Genomic DNA, 13,059 nt, shown 5'->3' with positions numbered 1-13,059 from the left:
GAAATGTGGCAAAAGGTCGCAAAGTTCAAGGGGGCCGAATATTTTCGCAAGGCACTGTATATCTTGATTAGATCAGTCTTCAACCCCCTGAGTAAATACAGGTTAGAATCACATTTGGCAGCGATTACAGCTGTGTCTTTCTGGGTAAGTCTCTAAGAGCTTTCCACACCTGGATTGTGCAACATTTGCCCATTATTCTTTTCAAAATTCTTCAAGCTCTGTAAAATTGGTTGTTGATCATTGCTAGACAACCATTTTCAGATCTTTCCAAAGACTTTCTAGCAGATTTAAGTGAAAACTATAACTCGGCCACTCAAACATTCACGGTCTTAGGGGTGATTTTAATTAATTGTCTAAACAGATCCTCAAGGTAGATGGATGATTTTAAATATATGTTATTGGACCATAAACTGATATAGCTCATTAACTTTTACGAACCAAATAATAATGATCCACGCTTCTTTGAAAATCTATATAATAAATTATCAAACCTACAACCAATACAAGACGCTATTGTTATGGTGGGAGATTATAATACTGTTTTAAACACCTCAATAGACTGTAAAGGAAAGCACACTACAAACTATCACCCTCCTGCTCTTAAGGAAATCACAAATGTCATGGATATATTGGAACTAGTGGATATACTAGTGAGATATACATGGAGGAGACTCAATCAAGCTCGTCATCTTGGCTACTTTCTTATGTCATTCTCGTTGGCACCAAAAGTGAAAAGCGTTGATAGGGGATAGAATGCGGTCGAACTATCAGATAATTGGCATATACATTAATCTTACTGAATTTCCATGTGGGTGAGGATATTGGAAATGGAATCAAAGCCCATTGGATGATAACTTGTTTTCAACTAGCACAGAGGAATTTATAACTGAATTTTTCAGACATAACATAGGCACAGCAAATCCACTTACTGTATAGGACACTTTTAAATGTGCCTTTAGAGGCCATGCAATTCAGTACTCAGCTCTAAAACAAAAGCAATTTAGGTCAAAGGAGTCCATACTAACAAAGGAAATAGAGTGTCGAACAGAACAGATACTGTAGATAGCAATAAAAACTGTACCATAGAATAAGTTAGAGGAAAAACAAAAAGAAATTGACAAACGTATTAAACAAATATTAAGTAATATATTATAATAATAAAGAAAACTGGATGGAATATGGGGAAAAATGCACAAAATATTTTTGTCTTCAACATAGAAGTGCTACCAAAAAGAATTTACTGCAACTTGATACAAATGACGGAGTCAACTATTTTTCACCAAATTATATTTTGAAAGAGGAAACAAAGTACTTTAAGTAAAGTACTTTAAGAATATGTTTTCGTTTGTCTCCTCCATCTCCTCTAACCGAAGATAATCGTATGGATATTTTCTTTTAATAATGTAAAATTAAACAGCTGTACAGAAAGAATCATGTGAAGGTGAAATTACAGAGGAGGAACTTCTTGATGCAATTAAAGCCTTTAAGTCCAGGAAAACTCCAGGGCTGGATGATATACCAGTTGAAGTATACCAAACCTTTTATGATATACTCAGAGGACCGTTATTATCATGTTTTAACCACTCCTATGTAGATTATCAGACACTCAACAAGGTCTGATTTCATTATTGCTGCAACAGGATACAAGTGGGAAATATAAAGATGGAGTCCATTTAAAAAATTGGAAGCCCCTTACACTTCAGTGTTGTGATGCAAAAATTCTAGCAAAATATACTGCGCATATCATTTTAAAAAGGTATTGTCGGACATTATTTATTCTAAATCAGACAGTTTTTTTTACATGAACGAAACATTGGATATAATATAAGGCAAGAACTGAAAACAATAGAGCACTATGAAAAATCTTGGAAACTAGGCCTGCTATTCACAGCTGAATTTGAAAAGGGTTTTGATAAAGTACGACTGGAGTTCATATATAAATACCTGGAACATTTCAATTTAGGGGAATCTATTATAAAATCATGTATAGTAATCCTAGGTATAAAATAGTGTAAAATGGCTACTTCTCAGAAAGTCTGTCAAGAGGAGTAAAACAAGGTTGTCCACTATCGGCATATCTATTTATTATGGCCATCGAAATGTTAGCTATTAAAATCAGATCCAACAACAATATAAAGGGACTAGAAATACAGGGCTTAAAAACAAAAGGTGTCATTGTACGCTGATGATTCATGTTCTTTTAAATCCACACCTTGGATCCCTCCACAGCCTCAGAGGATCTAAATTATTTTTCTAACCTCTCTGGACCAACAACCAAATGATGATAAGTGTACTGTATTACATATTGGATCACAAAAAAATACAACTTTCACTTTACTATGTAGTAGTATACCAATAAAATGTTCTGATGGTGATGTGGATATACTCGGTATACTTATCCCAAAATAAATAAATGATCTCACTCCAATAAATGTTAATAGAAAGTTAGCAAAAATAGATAAGATCTCGCTACCATGGAAAGGTAAATACCTTTATTTGTGGGGGAAAAAATCACCCTGATTAACTTTAATCATATCCCAGTTGACCTATTTGCTTATGGTCTTGCCTACACCTAGCGAACAGTTTTTTAAAATTATATAAGAAAGAAATATTCAATTTATTTGGAATGGCAAGCCAGACAAAATTAAAACGGGCCTATTTATATAATGAATATGAATTCAGAGGGCATAAATGATTAAATATTAAAGCATTAGACCTCTCACTAAAGGCTTCAGTCATACAGAAGTTATACTTAAATCCAAACTGGTTCTCTAGCAAATGTTCAAGAATGGCCTTATTCCCTTTATTCAGATTACAACCTCTCACTTCCAGTTATTTGAAAAGGAAATCTCAGAAATATCACTATTTTTAAAACAAGAAAGTTGGTTGCAATTTCAATTTAATCCACCAGAAAAGACAGAAGAAATAATATAACAAATATTGTGGTTAAACTCAAATATACTAATTGATTAAAAAAGTATTATGTATCATCTTCATAAATTATATCATAAATACGACTGGTGCAGTTGTCATACCTGTAACCCTAATGGAATACCCACGATGCAGATGTTTCCAGCCACAATAGTCTTCTTTTTTTGTTGTTGAATTTTACACCGTTTTCTCCCCAATTTCGTGGTATCCAAATGTTTAGTAGTCTTGTCTCATCGCTACAACTCCCGTACGGGCTCGGGAGAGACGAAGGTCGAAAGCCATGCGTCCTCCGATACACAACCCAACCAAGCCGCACTGCTTCTTAACACAGGGCGCATCCAACCCGGAAGCCAGCCGCACCGATGTTTCGGAGGAAACACCGTGCACCTGGCAACCTTGGTTAACGAACACTGCGCCCGGCCCGCCACAGGAGTCGCTGGTGCGTGATGAGACAAGGATTTCCCTACCTCCCTAACCCGGACGACACTAGGCCAATTGTGGGTCGCCCCACGGACCTCCCGGTCGTGGCCGGTTACGACAGAGCCTGGGCGCGAACCCAGAGTCTCTGGTGGCACAGCTGGCGCTGCAGTACAGCACCCTTAACCACTGCGCCAGTGTATAGTAGTGTATATATATGGGGGATTGGAAGTGATGCAGACAATAATATTGATGGAAGATGCAATATATATATATATTTTTTTTTATAATAATAAATTACAACAACAATAAAAAGTCATCTTTAGCCATGTTGTACTTTTCTTAAATTTTCTTAAGTTTGCAATTAACTAAAACAAGCGGACAAGAAAATTACATTTAAAAAAGGTGAAGTCTTTGCTGTGAGCCAATGGGATAGCCTAGGTAACCACAGGTTGTTATCCCCACCGGCAGGCAGGGCAGCAACATTTAATTTAATATTGACTGGGACTATAGGCCTACATAATTCATGAACAGTGGAGACATTTCTGTGTTATGGTGGATTGGCATTGAGGTTAACATTTCAGGAAAAATAACATTTTGCCCTATTTGAAACTTAGTTTTGCTGACTGGTTCCATTGGTTATTTCAATTGAACATTTATTTAGACTTGAGAACCACCTGTTAATTCAATTTCAGGCAAGTGTCCCATTCACATCAATAAATAATTTACAAGGAATTCCGTTCTTATCTCAACCCTAAATCTGCTTGAAAATGCCTTTCACAAAGGTGTTATAAACAGTATGGAAATAATAAATAGCCTCACAATGAGAACATGAATGGGTACTTATAAACGCTTTGTAGCTTGAGGCTTCCATCATTGAAACGAAAAATGGTCGCTCACGGGAGGGACAGGAGAAAGAACAGGAAAAATAGAGGAAAAGAATGAGCATTCACAAAAGAGAAAGGGAATGTAAAATATATAGTACCAATCAAAAGTTTGGACACCTACTTACTCCAGGGTTTTACTTAATATTTTACTAATTTCTACATTGTAGAATAATAGTGAAGACATCAAATAACTCATATGGAATCATGTAGTAACCAAAAAAGTGTGTGTGTGTGTGTGTGTATGTATGTATGTATGTATGTATGTATGTATGTATGTATGTATGTATGTATGTATGTATGTATGTATGTATGTATGTATGTATGTATGTATGTATGTATGTATGTATGTATGTATGTATGTATGTATGTATGTATGTATGTATGTATGTATGTATGTATGTATGTATGTATGTATGTATGTATGTATGTATGTATGTATGTATGTATGTATGTATGTATGTATGTATGTATGTATGTATGTATGTATGTATGTATGTATGTATGTATGTATGTATGTATGTATGTATGTATGTATGTATGTATGTATGTATGTATGTATGTATGTATGTATGTATGTATGTATGTATGTATGTATGTATGTATGTATGTATGTATGTATGTATGTATGTATGTATGTATGTATGTATGTATGTATGTATGTATGTATGTATGTATGTATGTATGTATGTATGTATGTATGTATGTATGTATGTATGTATGTATGTATGTATGTATGTATGTATGTATGTATGTATGTATGTATGTATGTATGTATGTATGTATGTATGTATGTATGTATGTATGTATGTATGTATGTATGTATGTATGTATGTATGTATGTATGTATGTATGTATGTATGTATGTATATATATATATATATATATATATATATATATATATATATATTATATATAATATAATATATAATATATAATATAATATATAATATAATATATAATATATACTGGTGTGCCTTGTTAAAAGTTCATTTGTGGAATTTCTTTCCTTCTTTATGTGTTTGAGTCAATCAGTTGTGTTGTGACAAGGTAGGGGGGTATATAGAAAATAACCCTATTTGGTAAAAGACCAAGACCATATTATGGCAAGAACAGCTCAAATAAGCATGAGAAACAGCAGTCCATCATTACTTTAAGATGTGAAGGTCAGTCAATCTGGAAAATGTCAAGAAAGTTTGAAAGTTTCTTCAAGTGCAGCTGCAAAAATCCATCAAGCGCTATGATGAAACTGGCTCTCATGAGGACCACCACAGGAAAGGAAGACCCAGAGTTACCTCTGCTGCAGATGATAAGTTCATTAGAGTTACCAGCCTCAGAAATTGCAGCCCAAATAAATTCTTCCCAGGGTTCAAGTAACAGACACATGTCAACATCAATAATAATGGCACCGAAGGAGATGGACATTTTACAATCCCGTAACCAATTGTGCATGTTTTTTTGCGTTATTTTGTACATAATGTTTCTGCCGCCATGTCTTATGACTGAAAAGAGCTTCTTGACATCAGGGCAGCGATTACTCAACCCGTACTGTTGCGTGAGTGCAGCAAGGAGCCAAGGTAAGTTACTAGCTAGCATTAAACGTATCTCATAAAAAACAATATTCACATAATCACTAGTTTACTTCACATGGTTGTTGATATTACTAGATTAAATAGCTTGTCCTGCGTTGCATATAATCAACGCGGTGGTGCCTGTTAATTTATCATCGAATCACAGCCTACTTCGCCAAATGGGTAATGATTTAAAAAAAGCACAATCCAATAATCAGTATCGGTGTTGAAAAATCATAAATCGGCCAACCTCTATAAACTACCTTTACCATCGGTCCTATTAGCCAACGTACAATCAATCAATAATAAAAATAGATGAACTACGAGCACATATATCCTACCAACGGGACATTAAAAACATTAAAACTGACATCTTATGTTTCACCGAGTCGTGGCGGGTTTTAAGCTTTTTCGTCAGGATAGAACAGCGGCCTCTGTTAAGACAAGGGGCGGTGGACTATGTATATTAGTAAACAACAGCTGGTGCATGAAATCTAAAGAAGTCTCGCGAGTATCTCCTGATAAGCTGTAGACCACACTATTTACCAAGACGGATCACAACTATATTTTTCGTAGCTGTCTATATACCACTGCAGACCAATGCTGGCACTAAGAGCACACTCAATGAGCTGTATACGGCCATAAGCAAACAGGAAAACGCTCATCCAGAGGTGGCGCTCCTAGTGGCCGGAGGACTTTAATGCAGGGAAACTTAAATCCGTTTGACCTCATTTCTACCAGCATGATACATGTGCAACCAGAGGGGGGGGGGGGGGGGGGGAACTCCAGACCACCTTTACTCCACACACAGAGGTGTACAAAGCTCTCCCTGACTCTCCATTTCGCAAATCTGACCATAATTATATCCTCCCGATTCCTGCTTACAAGCAAAAACCTAAGCAGGAAGCATGAGTGACTAGGTCAATAAGAAAGTGGTCAAATGAAGCAGATGCTAAGCTACAGGACTGTTTTGTTAGCACAAACAGGAATATGTCCTGGGATTCTTCCAATGGCATTGAGGAGTACACCACATCAGTCACTGGCTTCATCAATAAGTGCATTGATGACGTCGTCCCCACAGTGACCGTACGTACATACCCCAACCAGAAGCCATAAAGGCTAGAGCTGCCACTTTCAAGGCGTGGGACTTTAACCTGGAAGCTTATAAGAAATCCCGCTATGCCCTCCAATGAACCATCAAACAGGCAAAGCATCAATACAGGACTAAGATTGAATCGTACTGCACCGGCTCCGGCGCTCGTCAGATGTGGCAGGGCTTGCAAACTATTAAGACTACAAAAGGGAAGCACAGCCACGAGCTGCCCAGTGAAACGAACCAAACAGACAAGCTAAATTACTTCTATACTCGCTTCGAGGCAAGTAACACTGAAACATGCATGAGAGCACCAGCTGTTCCAAGTGATCACGCTCTCCGTAGCCGATGTGAGTAAGACCATTAAACTGGTCAACATTCACAAGGCCGCAGGACCAAACGGATTACCAGGACGTGTACCCCGAGCACGCGCTGTGTCTTCACTGACATTTTCGACATGTCCCCGACTGCGTCTGTAATTCCAACATGGTGCACGCAGACCACCAATGTCCATGTGCCCAAGAACAATAAAGCAACCTGCCTAAATGACTACCGACTCGTAGCACTCACGTCTGTAGCCATGAAAGGCTGGCCATGGCTCACCAACACAATTAACCCAAAAACCCTAGACCCACTCCAATTTGAATACTGCCCAACAGATCCACAGATGATGCAATCTCTACTGCACTCAATTATCTGCCGCCATTGTTGCAACCCCTATTACGAGTCTGTTCAACCTCTCTTTTGTATCGTCTCAGATTCCTAAAGATTGGAAAGCGGCCGTGGTCATCCCCCTCTTCAAAGGGGGAAACACTCTGGATCCAAACTGTTACAGACCTATATCCATCCTGCCCTGCCTTTCTAAAGTCTTCGAAAGCCAAGTGAACAAATAGATCACCGACCATTTCGTATCCCACCGTACCTTCTCCACTATCGAACTGGTCACGGGTGCACAAGCCGCGCTCAAGGTCCTAAACGTTATCATAACCGCCATCGATAAAAGACAGTACTGTACAACTGTCTTCATCGACCTGGCCAATGCTTTCGACTCTGTCAATCACCACATTCTTATCGGCAGACTCAACAGCCTTGGTTTCTCTAATGACTGCCTCGCCTGGTTCACTAACTACTTCTCAGATAGAGCTCAGTGTGTCAAATCGGGGGGCCTGTTGTCTGGACCTCTGACAGTCTATGGGGGTGCCACAGGGTTAAATTCTTGGGCCGACTCTTTTCTCTGTATATATTAATGATGTCGCTCTTGCTGCGGGTGATTCTTTGATCCACCTCTACTCAGACGACACCATTCTGTATACATCTGGCCCTTCTTTGGACACTGTGTTAACAAACGAGCTTCAACGCCAGTCAACACTCCTTCCATGGCCTCCAACTGCTCTTAAATGCACGTAAAACTAAATGCATGCTCTTCAACCGATCGCTGCACGCATCCTCCCGCATGACTAGCATCACTACTCTGGACGGTTCTGACTTAGAATATGTGGACAACTATAAATACCTAGGTGTCTGGCTAAACTCTCCTTCCAGACTCATATTAAACATCTCCAATCCAAAATTAAATCTAGAATCAGCTTCCTATTTCGCAACAAAGCCTCCTTCACTCATGCTGCCAAACATATCCATAAACTGACTATCCTTCCGATCCTTGACTTCGGCGATGTCATTTACAAAATAGCCTCCAACACTACTCAGCAAATTGGATGCGGTCTATCACAGTGCCATCCGTTTTGTCACCAAAGCCCCATATACTACCCACCACTGCTACCAGTATGCTCTCGCTGGCTGGTATTCGCTACATATTCGTCGCCAAACACACTGGCTCCAGGTCAGCTATAAGTCTTCGCTAGGCTCCCCCTTATCTCAGCTCACTGGTCACCAAAGCAACACCCACCCGTAGCACACGCTCCAGCAGGTATATTTCACTGGTCATACCCAAAGCCAACACCCACTTTGGCCGCCTTTCCTTCCAGTTCTCTACTGCCTATGACTGGAACTAATTGCAAAAATCACTGAAGTTGTAGACTTATATCTCCCTCACTAACTTTAAGGGTCAGCTGTCAGAGAAGCTTACCGATCGCTGCAGCTGTACACAGCCCATCTGTAAATAGCCCATCCAACCAACTACCTAGCTCATCCCCATATTTGTTTTTGTTTTTCTGCACACCGGTATTTCTACTTGCACATCCTCATTTGCACATATATTACTCCAGTGTAAATTGCAATTACTTCACCACTATTGGCCTATTTATTGCCTTAACTCCTTACTTCATTCGCACACACTGTATACAGATTTTTCTATTGTGTTATTGACTGTACGTTTGTTTATCCCATGTGTAACTCTGTTGTTTTTGTCACACTGCTTTGCTTTATCTTGACCAGGTCGCAGTTGTAAATGAGAATTTGTTCTCAACTGGCCTACCTGGTTAAATACTTTATTTTTTATTTTTTTAAACACTGCCCTTTCCCACCTGGACAAAAGCAACACCTACAGTGCCTTGCGAAAGTATTCGGCCCCCTTGAACTTTGCGACCTTTTGCCACATTTCAGGCTTCAAACAAAGATATAAAACTGTATTTTTTTGTGAAGAATCAACCACAAGTGGGACACAATCATGAAGTGGAACGACATTTATTGGATATTTCAAACTTTAACAAATCAAAAACTGAAAAATTGGGCGTGCAAAATTATTCAGCCCCTTTACTTTCAGTGCAGCAAACTCTCTCCAGAAGTTCAGTGAGGATCTCTGAATGATCCAATGTTGACCTAAATGACTAATGATGATAAATACAATCCACCTGTGTGTAATCAAGTCTCCGTATAAATGCACCTGCACTGTGATAGTCTCAGAGGTCCGTTAAAAGCGCAGAGAGCATCATGAAGAACAAGGAACACACCAGGCAGGTCCGAGATACTGTTGTGAAGAAGTTTAAAGCCGGATTTGGATACAAAAATATTTCCCAAGCTTTAAACATCCCAAGGAGCACTGTGCAAGCGATAATATTGAAATGGAAGGAGTATCAGACCACTACAAATCTACCAAGACCTGGCCGTCCCTCTAAACTTTCAGCTCATACAAGGAGAAGACTGATCAGAGATGCAGCTAAGAGGCCCATGATCACTCTGGATGAACTGCAGAGATCTACAGCTGAGGTGGGAGACTCTGTCCATAGGACAACAATCAGTCGTATATTGCACAAATCTGGCCTTTATGGAAGAGTGGCAAGAAGAAAGCCATTTCTTAAAGATATCCATAAAAAGTGTCTTTTAAAGTTTGCCACAAGCCACCTGGGAGACACACCAAACATGTGGAAGAAGGTGCTCTGGTCAGATGAAACCAAAATGTAACTTTTTGGCAACAATGCAAAACGTTATGTTTGGCGTAAAAGCAACACAGCTCATCACCCTGAATACACTATCCCCACTGTCAAACATGGTGGTGGCAGCATCATGGTTTGGGCCTGCTTTTCTTCAGCAGGGACAGGGAAGATGGTTCAAATTGATGGGAAGATGGATGGAGCCAAATACAGGACCATTCTGGAAGAAAACCTGATGGAGTCTGCAAAAGACCTGAGACTGGGACGGAGATTTGTCTTCCAACAAGACAATGATCCAAAACATAAATCAAAATCTACAATGGAATGGTTAAAAAATAAACATATCCAAGTGTTAGAATGGCCAAGTCCAGACCTGAATCCAATCGAGAATCTGTGGAAAGAACTGAAAACTGCTGTTCACAAATGCTCTCCATCCAACCTCACTGAGCTCGAGCTGTTTTGCAAGGAGGAATGGGAAAAAATGTCAGTCTCTCGATGTGCAAAACTGATAGAGACATACCCCAAGCGACTTACAGCTGTAATCGCAGCAAAAGGTGGCGCTACAAAGTATTAACTTAAGGGGGCTGAATAATTTTGCACGCCCAATTTTTCAGTTTTTGATTTGTTAAAAAAGTTTGAAATATCCAATAAATGTCGTTCCACTTCATGATTGTGTCCCACTTGTTGATTCTTCACAAAAAAATACAGTTTTATATCTTTATTTTTGAAGCCTGAAATGTGGCAAAAGGTCGCAAAGTTCAAGGGGGCCGAATACTTTCGCAAGGCACTGTATGTGAGAATGCTATTCATTGACTACAGCTCAGCATTCAACACCATAGTGCCCTCTAAGCTCATCACTAAGCTAAAGACGCTGGGACTAAACACCTCAGGTTGAGAGCTTCAAGTTCCTTAGTGTCCACATCACCAACAAACTATCATGGTCCAAACACACCAAGACAGTCGTGAAGAAAGCACGACAAAACCTATTCCCCCTCAGGAGACTGAAAGGATTTGGCATGGGTCCTCAGATCCTCAAAAAGTTCTACAGGTGCACCATCGAGAGCGTCCTGACTTGTTGCATCACTGTCTGGTATGGCAACTGCTCCGCCTCCTACCGCAAGATACTACAGAGGGTAGGTCGTACGGCCCAGTACATCACTGGGGCCAAGCTTCCTGCCACCCAGGACCTATATACTAGGCAGTTCAGAGGAAGGCCCTAGAAATTGTCAAAGACTCCAGCCACCGTAGTCATAGACTGTTCTTTCTGCTACCACATGGCAAGCGGTACCAAACGCCGAGGTCCAAAATGCTTCTTAACAACTTCTACCCCAAAGCCGTAAGACTCCTGAACAGCTAATCCAAGGGCTACTGTAGTGTTCAATAGTTTACTAGCAGATAGACTGCATAGAGAGAAACTCTCTAAATCCCTCAGCCTCTACCACTTGGTACTTGTGTATATTTGAGAGGATTGGATCCGTGTTCGTAATATGATGGTAGCTCCATCTTGCCCTCTGATGGGCCAGGTGGAGAATGGCTGCCATATTGCTTACTGCACAGGTTGGTTTGTCACCGAACAATTTCATTACCTCCATGATTAAGAATTCAGAGAATTTAAAATTATCTATCAGTTTGTGTCCTACTTCAGAACTAACTACTACTACACTTATTAGCCTTCTCTCCAGTATGCTTTAAGATAACTATTGGGTAAAGGCAGGCTATGCAGCCCAGGCATCCTTTATTCCTCTCAATTTGTGTTCTACTTCATAACTGCTACTACACTTAGCTTTCCATCTCAAAAACCATTAGGCTGACTGAGAACTTGTATTGGGTCGATTCCACGCCAGCATGGCCAAAAATATTTTTGGCATCTCCGATTGTTCTGGTAATTCTTACGTAGAAACGTTATTGGGAGGAATGATGTTCATCATGGTTTTTACATACAGTATCACAAACAATTTTTTTTAAAAGAAAATCATGACGAAAGTGGCCATTTTAGGCCCTTTTTAGACCTGTAAAATGCCTCCTGTAAGACCTTATGATCCATGAACCGTACATGGTTTCGAAAGTACCCCTTTTGATTTAGATTATTTTTAGACATACTGTTTTGAACAATATACTCTTCAAACACATTACATTTCCAGAGTGGGTTCTCTGCTACTTTTGAAGAAATTATCAATTTTATACATATAAAACCCAATAACAGGCCACATTGCACATACAGCAAGATTTTCACTGTACGCTGCAATAGTTGCTGCAACCCCGTACGTACATGTGACGATTAAACAACCTGAATATTAAAAATCACCAGCAAAGGGAGTTCCTTTGAATCCATTTTGCAATTCACTGTGTTGGTGGGGTACATAAAATGTATCAGAACTTTAAATAGTATCAGAAAGCTCACCGTGGAAATGTGATGTAGTGAGTGACGCCTCTAGCATTACAATGCCTTAGGCCTCCCAAGTGGTGCAGCGGTCTAAAATATTATATTGATAGTTTTATTGTTTAATAAATTAATGTGTAAAATTGTATTTCAGAATGTAGCGATAGTACACTGACATGAAGGTGGTGTCTGTATCATGTACAGTTCACAAATCATTGGGTCTTACAGTGGGCATGTATAGGTCTAAAAAGGGCCTAAAATAGCAGATTGGCAGATAATGATAAATGTATAATAATTGTGTTACAAATCAAACACTCTTCCTCCCAAGTAAGTTTATATGTGAGGATTGCCAGTACAATCTGAGACACCAAAAATATTTTTGTGCTATGCTGGCATGAAATCGCCCAATTTCCTTGTTGACAAAACAAAAGGTTCAGTACTTTACAAGCTTGCT

At 39.3% G+C, this 13,059-nt stretch overlaps 1 protein-coding gene across 2 annotated transcripts in view; it reads right to left on the bottom strand.

The window, feature by feature from the left end:
* hhat (hedgehog acyltransferase) overlaps nucleotides 1-13,059 on the bottom strand; it is a 99,116-nt gene that overhangs the window by 65,311 nt on the left and 20,746 nt on the right. The window lies entirely within an intron of this gene.

This window comes from Oncorhynchus kisutch, linkage group LG11 (genome assembly GCF_002021735.2).
Source record: "Oncorhynchus kisutch isolate 150728-3 linkage group LG11, Okis_V2, whole genome shotgun sequence".
In the NCBI taxonomy this organism is placed as follows: domain Eukaryota; kingdom Metazoa; phylum Chordata; class Actinopteri; order Salmoniformes; family Salmonidae; genus Oncorhynchus; species Oncorhynchus kisutch.
Note: the sequence above shows the minus strand (reverse complement) of the source record. Positions and strands in the feature narration are given on the sequence as shown.